Here is a 12,491-nt window from a genome sequence, read left to right on the forward strand (position 1 = left end):
CAACAGTCTTAATGATATAACCAATTTGGGTCGACATAAGGCAGCTACCAACATATACCCTACAAGACAGAATGATAGGATGGCAAAGAGTTCTAATGAACTTCCTGGGGAGAATATTGCCATAATATTTCAGCTTAAAGAAATACTGATAAAGGTGGTACCAAAATTGTCACCTAACCTTACAGTATCACCACAAGCTATTTAGTTAAAACACCCTGCCAGGATATATTTCTGTATTACCATGGAGAAATCCACTAGCGATAGTACAATAACGACTACAGGAATGGAGCAAGAAGAACATTGGAATGACACTAGTCATTAAGATGGTTCCTCATATTCCACTGTGCATCTTCAAAATGTCACTGAAGATGACAGCTGACTTGTCATAAAGAAGCATTTAACCTACAGGGTAACTGCTTGTTAATATTATAGTACCAGATTTTGTTGTAAAGAGAAGCATAGAAAACTGATAAAGTTGAGAAGCATAAGATATAGACATGCTTAAAACATAACATGTCTAATATCAGCACTAGCTTGGGACCTGTGTGATATTCCAAAACTGCCAGGTATTTCTTGATTCTGCAAGATTAACAGGCTACTCATAATTGTGGTTGTTCCTCGAAAATGTATCACCATTTTTATTACATTTAGATTTTCTCAAGTGACACCAGAAACTACTAATATGTAATCTTGCCCCAATCGCCCTCTCACAGCTCTCTTCCCAGCATGCTAGCAAAATGGGCATTATGAAGGAGTCATATTGGAACCATTCTTGGCCGAATTACATAGTAGAGAACCCGGTGCTGGTAATAAATGCTAATGCAGTTGCATCTGTGCTGAAGTCAAGGAGACTTTGAAATTACTTGGCATTCTACGTAAGGGATATATTTTTGATGACCATGTCAAACTGAATCCCTTTAGAAAACATCAGAAGCTTTTGAACTTTCAGGAAAGGTGTTAATTAGAGAAAAAGGCCTAGAAAAAGGCAGAACATACAGAACTCAGTGTGTTAAAAACAAACTCCACAATTTATACCTACTTTTCCTTCTGAAGACATGGAATAGGAGGTATTTACCACTTGTGGCAAATATCTTAATTTAGATCTTAAGATCTTCACAAAAGTCTTGAGTAATAGGCTGGAGAAACTGAAGTGTTTCTGGGTAGAACCCCACCAATCAGGTTTCATAAAAGCTAGACAGATCTTTGATTACATTTGGCCTGCCCTGCACCTGATAGAGAAATCATATAAGCGCATGATGCAGATGGTCATACTCGCTTTAGACATCAAGAAAAAAGTTCTGTCTGTGGGGATCAACAGGATACACTTCAAAGGCATGGTACACAAAATCGACCTGTTCTCAGGCAATATCCTGCGAACACTAGTGCACCTGGAGAAATTAATACAAGTAATGTCTCGCTTCTCCTAGATCAAGAACATTCCCATCTCATTTCACAACCATGCATGATAATCCTGACTTCAAGCAGGCCATGTTAGAAGGATTAATAAAAGGAAGGTTAGAGACTGTCAAATAGTGAGAGACCTTTTCTATCAGGGAATGTTCAAAACGTTTGACAAGTGGAAAAAGGTTTTCTTGGTGGGAGAGTCTAAAAGCTTCTAGTACCTGCCCTTAACACACAGGAACCCGTTCCCCATCCTAATGGAGGTAGTCGTCAAGGAATTGACAGCTTTTGAGAAATTGTTCACTACATATGAGCTGACAAGAGATCTTACAGCCAACATAAACACAATGCTAGCTAGCATGAACCCCTCCAAACAGTGGCCCTGCATGAACACATGTGAAAAAGCACTAAAAAGAGAGATATGCATGGTCAATGGTAATCACTACGTTAAGACATACCAAAGATAGCTCGGAGTGTACAAACGGAGACACACATATACAGAACCCAGAGTAGGTTGAGTAAGATGTTTCTGGGTGCAGGTAAGTACTATTGGAGACATTATGGCATGGTAAGTGATGATGTGCAAATTTAATGGAAGTGTCTGACATTGAGCACCTACTAGCAAGAGATTCTGAGGCACCTCAAAAGGGTTGGGGGTTATTCCTTACACCAGAGGACCCAGTTATAGAGACCATATGAAATCGAGTGGTTAGTGGCCAACAACAATTCCGTATTGATTGATCACATTTTGCACTGGCCAACCTTAGAACCCTTGGAGTGCTTGCACTATAACCCTTGCTACCTAAAGGAAGCTTCATAATTGAGTTGTTAGAACATGCGGAAATGCGAACAAGGTCTGATCCAAAATGGCTGTCCATTTTATTGTTTGAGATTTTTCTGTAATAGTAGTCTATAAACATCGGAATAACTAGTCTCCTACCCATCTTCCTGAAGGGGGTATGGGAGGGAGCGTGATGGATTGTGTCTCATTCTAGCTAATCTGTTGAATGCCAACAGCGGAGCATCACACTTATATGAAAAAGTGGGCAGTGTTCTCTGTTGTGGAATGACTAAACCTCAATAAGTGCTACAGGGGAAAAAACCTTTGCTCTGCATATGGGGCTTGGTAGCATCTGGAAACAAGCATTTGCAATGCCATTGGTCTTGCCTTTGGGACCTTATAGGTATTTAGCTATGAAGGACATTATTGTCGGTACAGCAACATTTACTGTTCTACTGTGCACGAAGCAGAGGAAGGGTGCAGTACCACAGGCTGTTACTAGGTGTCCCTTGCGACCTCTTTTGGCCACAAGGTACTGCACCCTGCAACATGGTTTGAGAAAGGATATGGCGCAGCAGTGAGAGCTGCTGACTGGGGAGCTGGGATCCATGTTTGAGTCTGGTGTTGGCTCAACATCCTGTGATTATGGGCTGATCCTTTCATTTCCCCCAAGCTCCTGGATACCTGCCCTATATAAATGAAAGCTACCAATTTAAAATAACGATATGAAATCAATGTTGTGACCTTGGAGGTGGGGGCGGGCAAGCAGTGTTGTTCGAGGTGGGTGGGGGAAGACGGCAAAGGGAGATTAAATAAGGGCATGCACTGCAAATCATGTATAAATTAACAAAACAAAGAAAAGAGTAAAACAAGCTGTGGCCTTGGAGGGGTGATGGGGGACTCCAATCATTGTTGTGGGAGGGGAGAGGGAAGGCATGGGGAGATTAAGGGACAGCAAGCAACAGAAACAACTGAAGTTTCATTGCACAAGGAAACAGAACACTTACCGAGCAAAGAGGCAGGCCAGAAAAATATAGTGCTCTCAAAGTATAAATAACCTGAAGAGTAAGAACACATGTAACAGTCCTCGTGGGAGGGTACAACATTTCAAAAGGAGGTACTACTAAGTGTATACACCAATGAAAAGCCAGCATTTCTAAAGGATAGCAAAAGGAACCAATGAAAAAAATGGGCATTTTTGAAGGCCATATCCTAGATACAGCATGTCTCTAAGTGACAGCGCATGCGCTGCATAGGCAAGACCTAAAAATGGGGTTGAAAGGTCAAGCACGTTTTTGTTTATTGCTGCTCAAATGAAGTTCTCAGTTGTAGCACTTGTTGCAAAATCTTGATTGCCTGCAGGATACATGCCCTACCACACAATAGGCTCATTTAGCCAGCCTACCTTATGATGTGAGATTTATTAGCCCGACGTTCAGCATATTCGCCACTTCTATAATGCACAGCTCAAACTTTATTGGATGAACGATTTATCAAACCTGCTTTATACTGCAATTCAAATCCAATACCTGCAGGCAGCGCACATCTCTGGAGCACTGACCTTCTGAGTAATGTTATCAAATAACACTTGCAGAAAGAAGCATTCAAGTATCTTAACCATTTAAAGTGAGCGCACAAAACTGTACTGTCTCTGGGTGGGCTTGATAAAAGATTTTCAAACTATCTTATGTTTTTCAATGATACTCAATGTTTGGACTGCCATAGGAGGACAAGCTTCACACTCATAGTAAGTTGCCTTGGCAATGACATTCTCGGGAAGGCTGAATTGGAAAAGAACGTAGGGGCTATTGACAAAGGCACTTTAGGGTGTATAAAATAGTACTCTTGTAGTTGGCTTTTACGGTCCCTTGTACACGTGTCCCAAAACCTCTAACTGGGGATACAAAAATATGAAAATTCAGGGAATATTTGTCCACAGCGAGTACAAACAGAAAGAGCTGTGTCATTGTTGCACTTTTATTAATAGGAGTGGGGTGTTTTAGGGCTGATTCACATAGGCCTGCAAGAATACTTAAACAGTACTACAGCAGAAGTACTTTACATTCTCTACAATGCCTTGGTGAATAGGCCCCATTAATGCGTGCATATGTGTCGATTGCACAGAATATACTACGATCATTTCACAGGTTGGTCATGGCATGAAACCTTCCAGCTACCTAAGGGGTTGCTCATACATTAACTTAATTCATTCCAATGTGGTGTCCTTTCGGTGCCTGTTTACCCATAAATCTGTCCCAAATTGCTTTATTGATGACTTTTCAGCATTATTTGTAGCTGTTGAGTTTCCATGTTTACTTTTTTCTTCAGAACGCTCTTCAAGGAAAACCTCAAAGGTGAGCACATTAATCTCCATATTGAGAAGGACATCTAATCAATCATAAACAGGAAATAAATGAAACAGAAAGCAGCAGCTGTGCTTTCACCACGTCTGCATTGCCAACCCTAATCTTAAAGGGAATGCAACATTGATAAAACCCATCATCAAAAAAAGGGGAGAGAAGACAGAAAATGAAGGCACTGCCTTCTGCATGTGCAATGCAAATAACTAGGAGAACAAGTAAGGATGTGAGCAGGCAGAATGTTTGAGTGAAGAATGAAACAAAAGCATGCTGAAAGGGTATAACCGCGGTGGATACAGTGGAAGAAGAGGAAAGACTTCTGGGGCTATGTATGAGCGCATACATTAACTTAACATATCTCCGAGTTAGTGCATGTTTTGCTGACAACAGAGCTCGGACACACAAAGAGGTATTAACTGCCCTGTGTTTACTTTCCGAGCCTTGTTGTCAGCAAAACATATACTAACTTGGCGATATTTTGAATTAATATATGCACCCATGATGCAAAAAGGAAAAGCACAGCTTCTTTCTGCTTCTGTGCAGCAAGGGATCATGATACAACTGGAGGAAAACACAAAACATCAAAGGAGGGAAGGAAGAAAGGAAGAACTTGAAGAAGGTATTTAGGGGCCAATTATGATGGCGGACGGATTGCCGTCCACCATCCTCAGTGAAATGACCCCCCGCCACATTAGGATGGCTGGGGGGTCCGTGGCGGACGGGAAGACCGTCTGCCGCCTTTCCTCCGCGGTCGCCTTGCGACCGTGGCAGAAAAGGTCTAATATGGTGGCGGTGTCTATCAGACACCGCCAGCCATATTAGGATGGGCTTTGGGGAATGCCTGGCATACAGTCTTTGCTTTGGGGGCCCATTGCGGGCCCCCAGGGTGAAGGGGGGGAGGATTGGGGGGTGCACATGGGGGGTACCTATGGTAGCCCCCTGCGTTTCCAAGTACAACATGGCAGGCACCGCGCGGTGCCCCCTCATGTTGTGCTTTGAAACGCACAACATGCATTTTTAGCATTGCGGCGGGCGGTGCTGACGCTGCAATGTTAAAAATGCGGTATGCACCCGCCACTGTGGCGGGTGCATCCTAATACGACACGCGGGACCTCCGCCATTATGGCAGACAGTCCTTTGCCACAACAGGATGGCGGATAGACAAAGTCCGTCCGCCGTTCTAATCGACCCCTAAGTTAGGAATCTAGGATGATGGCAGGGGATTTGAAAAAACCAAGGTTGGGAAAGGAGAATTGTGGCGGTACAGAGGATAAGAAAAATGTAAAACAAAAGAGAACTGTGCATGGAAGTGAGAAAAAATTCATACTAGGGAAAAAATGAGTGGCAGAAGGAAGATCGAGGCAGGGCATAATTAGACAGAGAGCGAGAGAGAGAGAGAGAGAGAGAGAGAGAGAGAGAGAGAGAGAGGGGGACGGGAGAAGCATGCCTCACATTGTTCTTATCAATGCGTGACATGGTTCATATAGTCTTTTCTTTTAAATCCGGGTCTTGTAGTCTTATTCATCACATTATAAAATCAGCATGCACTATAAGCCTCAGAATGCAAAGAAAGAAACCTGGACTGGAGCAGATATGTCAGGGGGTAGAAAAACAAGAAATGATGAATGTGAAGAAAACAGGGGGATAGTGGAGGGAAAGATGGAGTTGCACGGAGGAAGGGAAATAAAAAGGGAGGGAGCTAGAAAAAATAAATAAAATATTGATTGCTGGATGAACAAGATCAAGTAACATAGGTTAAGATAAAAACAATTTGAGCGAAGGAAAGGAAGAAAGGAAGAGATGGAGAAAGGAATAATATATGTAATGAACTGAGTATGATTGAAGACAAGGAGCGATCAAAATGCTAGAGAATGACGAGTGAGAATGAAAATATAGGAACAAATGACATGGAAGGAAGTAGAAGAGGACAGAAGAAATTAAACAAGGGAACCAGAAGGCAAATTGAAGGAAGCAAGGGTGTTATCAAACAAATAAGAAATATTGAAAAGACGCAAGAATGCGAGGTAAGGGAAATGAGTAGGACGAAAGGGAAGGGTAGAGGAGGATAATGGGGCTATAGAGTGAAATAAAAAGAAGAGACATAGAATGAACAGACGCTGACCTTGTGTCCAGGTAAGCATGCCAAAGTAAGTGGTGTAATGGTTTCTAGGGGGTGGAAGCGAGGAGTGAGGCCACGCAGTCAAGGTCGGGAATAAGATTGAGGAAGGGGACTGATGTGGCAGACAGAATGGTGGGGATGGAGGAGCTGAAGCAGAAAAGGGAGCAAGTGACAGAAGACAAGTGACCAAAGGTGGGGCAGAGAAAGAGAAGGCTGTGGATGGTGAATGGTCAGTCTACAAAAAAGGGCATATGCACAGGCCTGGACAAAATTTATGGAGTCAGAGGTGCAATGGAGAGGAGGGAAGGAGCAGGCATGGCGGAGAACAGAAAATGTAGCACAGTTTATCATGGTAGACAGAGGTCTGTTAAGAGTTACAGTAGCGGGTAAGGTGATGGGCATTGCCTTTGTTGGTAAGTTTCTTTGTGGCTATACCTTAACAGCGTATGAAGTGGGTAAATGATTGCTGGGGGGGGGGGTCAAAAGTGACAGGTAATGGGTGGAGGAGAAGGAAGTCACTTCTTTGGTTCATGCTGTGCAAAGTGATCAGCGCATTACCACAGCATTAGTGAGGCAGTTTTGTTCTCCGTGTTGATGAGCTGGATGTTCTTTGGGGCATTTTGGGTATCTGAGTTGTTGGGGAACAGAGGTAGTGCAGATCTGGAGTGGAGGACATCGAGCCGTAGGCTAGAAGCACTTGGTTTAGCTTCGGAAATTCCCCAAAAGACCAAAGGGCTACGAGGCAGAGATTGCAGTGCACCATTTTTGCCCTGTGTACTGGTGCTATAGGTTTCAATAGCTAGGTGGAAGAGGATGTTGTAAGGTGTTTCAGCATCAGGAAGGGTCAAGGGTAACAGCTTTTCAATTGTTGTCAAAGTTGTGTGGGGCATTAACACACCTGGAGCTACATGAAGCTTGATTATGGGACTCATTCCTTTAGAATAGGCATGGCAACAGAGGCTAATTGGTGGGGTTGGTCCAGGTACAGGATTAAGAGGCTTGGTAGGTGGTAATAGGGCTGCTACCTGATATATGTGTGGCAGGAGGAGGAAGATGGTGGGAGGTAATATTAATTATTTTCTTGCTGTTTTGTTGTAGGGTCTGTTTTAGCGGTTGTGTGGGAGGAAGTGACTGGCTAGTGAGGCATTCCTTTGTGAACTGGGTAGAGAAGCAGGCAAGTTGTAGATGGCATGGGACACAATTGGGTTTTGTTCTTTCAGACAAATATCTAGGATATTTACTCCTCCTTTCCACTCTCGGGACCACCAGATCTTCCACCAACTAGCATGTGGTCAGCCTTTCGCCCCCTAAGTTTAGAAGCATCTTTGAGGGAACTTAACAAGATAAAATCAGGGGGCCAGATTCACAGAAATAACTTAAGACAAAATCCTAAACTTACTACCATTTTGGTATTCACAGAAGGCACCTACTCATTTTGGTATTCACAGAAGGCACTTACTCATTTCAGTAGTCACAGAAGTTAGGAGTCCTAACTTTAGGACTCCTAAATGACTTCTGTGAATACCGAAAGTCTTAAAGTTAGGATTTTTCTCAGTTTAGGAGTCCTAATTAAAGTTAGGAGTCCTAACTTTACTACTCCTAAACTGACAAAAATCCTAACTTTAAGACTTTTGTTATTCACAGAAGGCATTTAGGAGTTCTAAAGTTAGGAGTCCTAACTTTACTACTCCTAAACTGAGAAATCCTAACTTTAAGACTTTCGGTATTCACAGAAGGCATTTAGGAGTCCTAAAGTGGCTGGTGGCTGGTAGCAGCTAGTCAGAGCAGAAATATTTTGTCTTGCTCGCCCAGTGCACTTTCTTTTTTCAGAGGGTTGGATGGTTTTTTATCAGAGATAGGATGTTTTTCATAAACCAGGTGTGCAAGGAGGGGTTGATGTATTGGGGTATTGTCACTGATTAGCAAGTGCTGTGGTGGTGGTTTGTCATGATGTTTTCATGGTTTGAATTGGTTTTATTGTTGTTAGGGTGGGTGAAGCAATTTGAAGGGGCGGGTGGGAGTAATTTGAGACTTGTAGAAGGTTGAAAGGTGTACAGTTTAGGAAGTTAAGTTAATTCAGGATGTAGTGTATAGGTTCAGAGACAGGCAGTCAGGATGGGACAATTGTAGGGGAGAATTAGAGGTGGGGGGTTGGCCAAGCACTAGGTGAAGATTGATATATAGTGAGGTCAATAGTTTTTTAAGGCAATTTGCCTAAGTTAATAAAATGTTTCTCATGTGCATCTACTTCATTGAAGTGGCCTTTTCTACACTACAACTGGTCAGTCATCCGTGCTGTGGCCTCACACCCAATGGCAAACAATTATGCAACAGTAAATCCAATGCAAGCAGTGGAGAGGGTCAGAACAAGAGGTAGTTTGGCTTGAGATTTTGTGAACACTTATTAGTTTGATGGCATTAATAAACACTTTCTTTTTCAAATGCTTATCTTGAAATGGTCTGCAATATACTTCGGCAAAGGGCTACAGGTTCCCATCTTCTATTGTGGGAAGGGGAAGGGATCACCACCAAATTTCATAGCAGAGTAGTGTTATAGGATTCCACATGTGGTGTTTAAATGAACTCTAGTTCAATGATGTTTTAAGCATAGACAATATTTTTTTATTTAAAAGACTTCCAGGTATGTTATGAATTACAATGGTAAGCATGTGAATAAAATATAAAGATAAACAACTCTTTTAAAGAGTTCTATACATTGATTGAAATGACAATGAAAATTTAGAAGAAGATAAGATAATTTGCTTGAAATTGTGTGCATGGAAAACTTGACATGCATCAATTATTCAAAATATATTATCTGATTCACAAAGGTAAACATACAATGTTGTGTAACTTTACTATTTTTTGGGTATTCACAAATTATGAGTTTAATTTTATAAAAAAGAAATGTCATTAATGCGGAGGCTCCGCACATAAACAGGCCTCACCTATCATTTTATGTGCTGAGTTCTACACCCCAAATACAGAGTTTCCACAGAAGTCAAATTACCATTAATAAAATTACACTTGTAGTTTTTGAATACCAAAGTGTAAGTTTACCATTGTGAATTAGGGACCAGAGATACAACAGTTTTTAGCGGTCACCAAACAAAAAATCAGGCCGTTTGCGACCGCTAAAAAGGGTTGTGGCATTGTACAAACCCTATTTTGTGAGTCGGTAACCAAAATAGGGTTTGCGAGTCGCTATTAGGAAGGGACATGCCAAGGGCATCCCATCCAAATAGCGATTTGCAGGGGGATGTATGATTGTTTTGTGTATGCCAATGCGATCCCAAAACAATTGCAGTTACAATCAATTTCAAATAGGGGGTTAACCAGATAAATAAAGATTGCTTTGGACGACATAAGATGGAGTTGAACTAATATTTGTGAATACTGATTGTGCAGTGCACTTGACATACATTGGCTGAACTTTTCTGGACATTTGAGGTCGCACCCCTTGAAACAGCAGGTGCAGTAGATGTGCACGCAACACCTCTTTCCTAGGTCTATATCCAAATTAACTGGTGATAAGGAGGGAGATGCGATAGTTGCTTTGGCTCGCTGTTTCATTGTTTCACTGTTTCACATTTTTATTGTTGCTATATTAGAAGCTATTTGGAAACACCTTTATAATTTCTGGTGACATGAAGATTCACTTGATCTCATTATTTTGATATTAAGATCTTTAGGCCATTTTTTCTAGAACATTGTAAAGGTAGAAGGTTAAACTTTTGTCGAGTACAGCTATGAAATGCAAAAAAGAGAGGGCATTAGACTGCAATTGGTGGAGTTGGAAAATAAAGAGAATAAAGAAAATGATTCAAATTATGACTTTTGGTAATACTAAGAGCCAAATCAAATGATGTATGTTAAGGGTTGCCCAGTGCTAAATTATGCCAGGTAACATTTTTGTCCCTGCATCAGTTAAAACTCAGAATATGCTGTTACTAAGGTTGGATCAATGACTTTTCAGTGTTTCAGTTGTCCCATATCACTTCATTGGTAGCAGAACTGGATGCAAACTTATGACCTGATATTTTGGGCAGCCTCCACCCCCATCCTACAACAGTGGTGCAGAAATTAGGAGTTATTTTGGACAGTACTGTGTCCCTGGCAGCCCAGTTCATAAATGAGGTTGGTATCTGTTTCACCAACCATCTTCTAAAAAGGATTCTGTTGGACATGGCCCTTCTTAGAGGAATATACCCCAAAATGTTTGATTTTTTCTCCTAGTCTTTTCTGACACTCCTCTCATGACCTTAGGAATCTGGGTACCTTCCCCCTGTACTGCAGAGGGAAGGTGCGCACTGAGGGAGGGTGCCATTCCCGCCTCACCCACATTGGAAAGGGAGTGCGTACAAGATGGGTTTTGGTGCAATACCTCCGTTCACCCAGTAAACAGGTACACCACATACCCAGGGTGTGTATGGTACAGGCTAAATAGTGGAATGTATCATTGAGTGTTACAGCAACCGGATAGCTGTTCAACTATGTATCAGGCCTGTAATTGTGCCTCTGCCTAAATTGGCATCACTTACGTCTCTGCTGACCCTGAGTGGGTCGTCTCACGGCATGGGAGCACCCCCATAGGAAAGCCCTGGAGAGCGCGGGGTGGCGGCTGAAAGCCAGGCGGGTATACAAGGATGTTTGTTGCCCAGGTAGTGAAAAAAAAACCACATGGGGCTTCCAATGCCTTGGAGTTCGGCTCTTTCCATGGGCTACTTCTGGGATGTTGCAGATTCTCTTGTGTGGCCTTAGGGCTCTGAGCACTTCCTCACTGTCAAGGCAGTGTGGAAGTGCTTGGGGGCATCCCATAACCAGCAGGGCCCGGCAGGGTGGTGTGCCTGCACTCGCACCTAAGGTGCTAAGGCCTGGGAGTGCCCATGCGCCTGGCCTGTCATTGCCACCGTGGGTGCTCACCCACACAGATGATGGCTTTGATTGCATGTGCCGCCTGCCTTCTCAAGGCTGGTGCATGTGCACTGACACCCATTTAGTTAAACCCATGTCCAATCCGCCATTGCAGACTTAGGCGGGTGCACTTGCATCCCAGATGCTGGGGACTAAGTGTCCAACCTGCCAACACAGGTCTGTGTGCGCCCTAGTGCACGTGTGCCCAGGTGATGAGGGATACCTGTGTGTGTCTTCACTACCTATGAGGGCTGATCTTCCCATAGGTTAACAATGGGACGTAGTTGACATTACTTCATGCTTAAATTGTGGATTGTAGTAGAGCAGTCTCATGATATTTCCTATCAATGGATTTGCCATGCCAAACCCTTTCCAGTGGTAAAGAAGGTTTTGGCATAACTCACCTAGAAATGCCACTTATTAAGGACATTTCTATGCTGTAAGAGTTGAGTGTGACATGGTGCCAGGGGCCAGCGGAGCACATCTGTGCATTCCCCAGCGACATACCACTAGATTGATGAGACCTCTGCCATTTGAGGGTTGGATGATTAAGACCTGCATTCCACAGCCCCAAGGAAGACAGGCCTACAATTTAGTGGGGACATCTGTGGTTCAAAGGGAAGCCTCTTAAACTGCCCCTAACTTCAAAGACACATGACAGTATAACTACAGGTGCCATTCTTCGGGTAAAGGGTGAGATACGCTTGTGGGGACGTGGGACCGGAGAACCTGGACTGCATGTTGCACATTGCCAGAGGATTCAGTTTTGCACATGGAGGATAACAGCCAGCGAAGGGGACCGCATGCCCTTTCTGTAGAGTGGCTGGCATGGGCTGAAGACCTGCTAAAGTGTTCTCCAAGGTCTCGTTGAAGGGCCTCCTGTTCTCTCAGAGATCTCAGGGACATCAAAGATCTC

The 12,491-nt window shown here is 43.0% G+C and overlaps 1 protein-coding gene across 1 annotated transcript in view; it reads right to left on the reverse strand.

Annotated features, from left to right (window-relative positions):
• TTC34 (tetratricopeptide repeat domain 34) overlaps positions 1–12,491 on the reverse strand; it is a 417,629-nt gene that overhangs the window by 43,242 nt on the left and 361,896 nt on the right. The gene's annotated exons all lie outside the window — the stretch shown is intronic.

The sequence above is a fragment of the Lissotriton helveticus genome, chromosome 5_1, assembly GCF_964261635.1.
Source record: "Lissotriton helveticus chromosome 5_1, aLisHel1.1, whole genome shotgun sequence".
Lineage (NCBI taxonomy): Eukaryota > Metazoa > Chordata > Amphibia > Caudata > Salamandridae > Lissotriton > Lissotriton helveticus.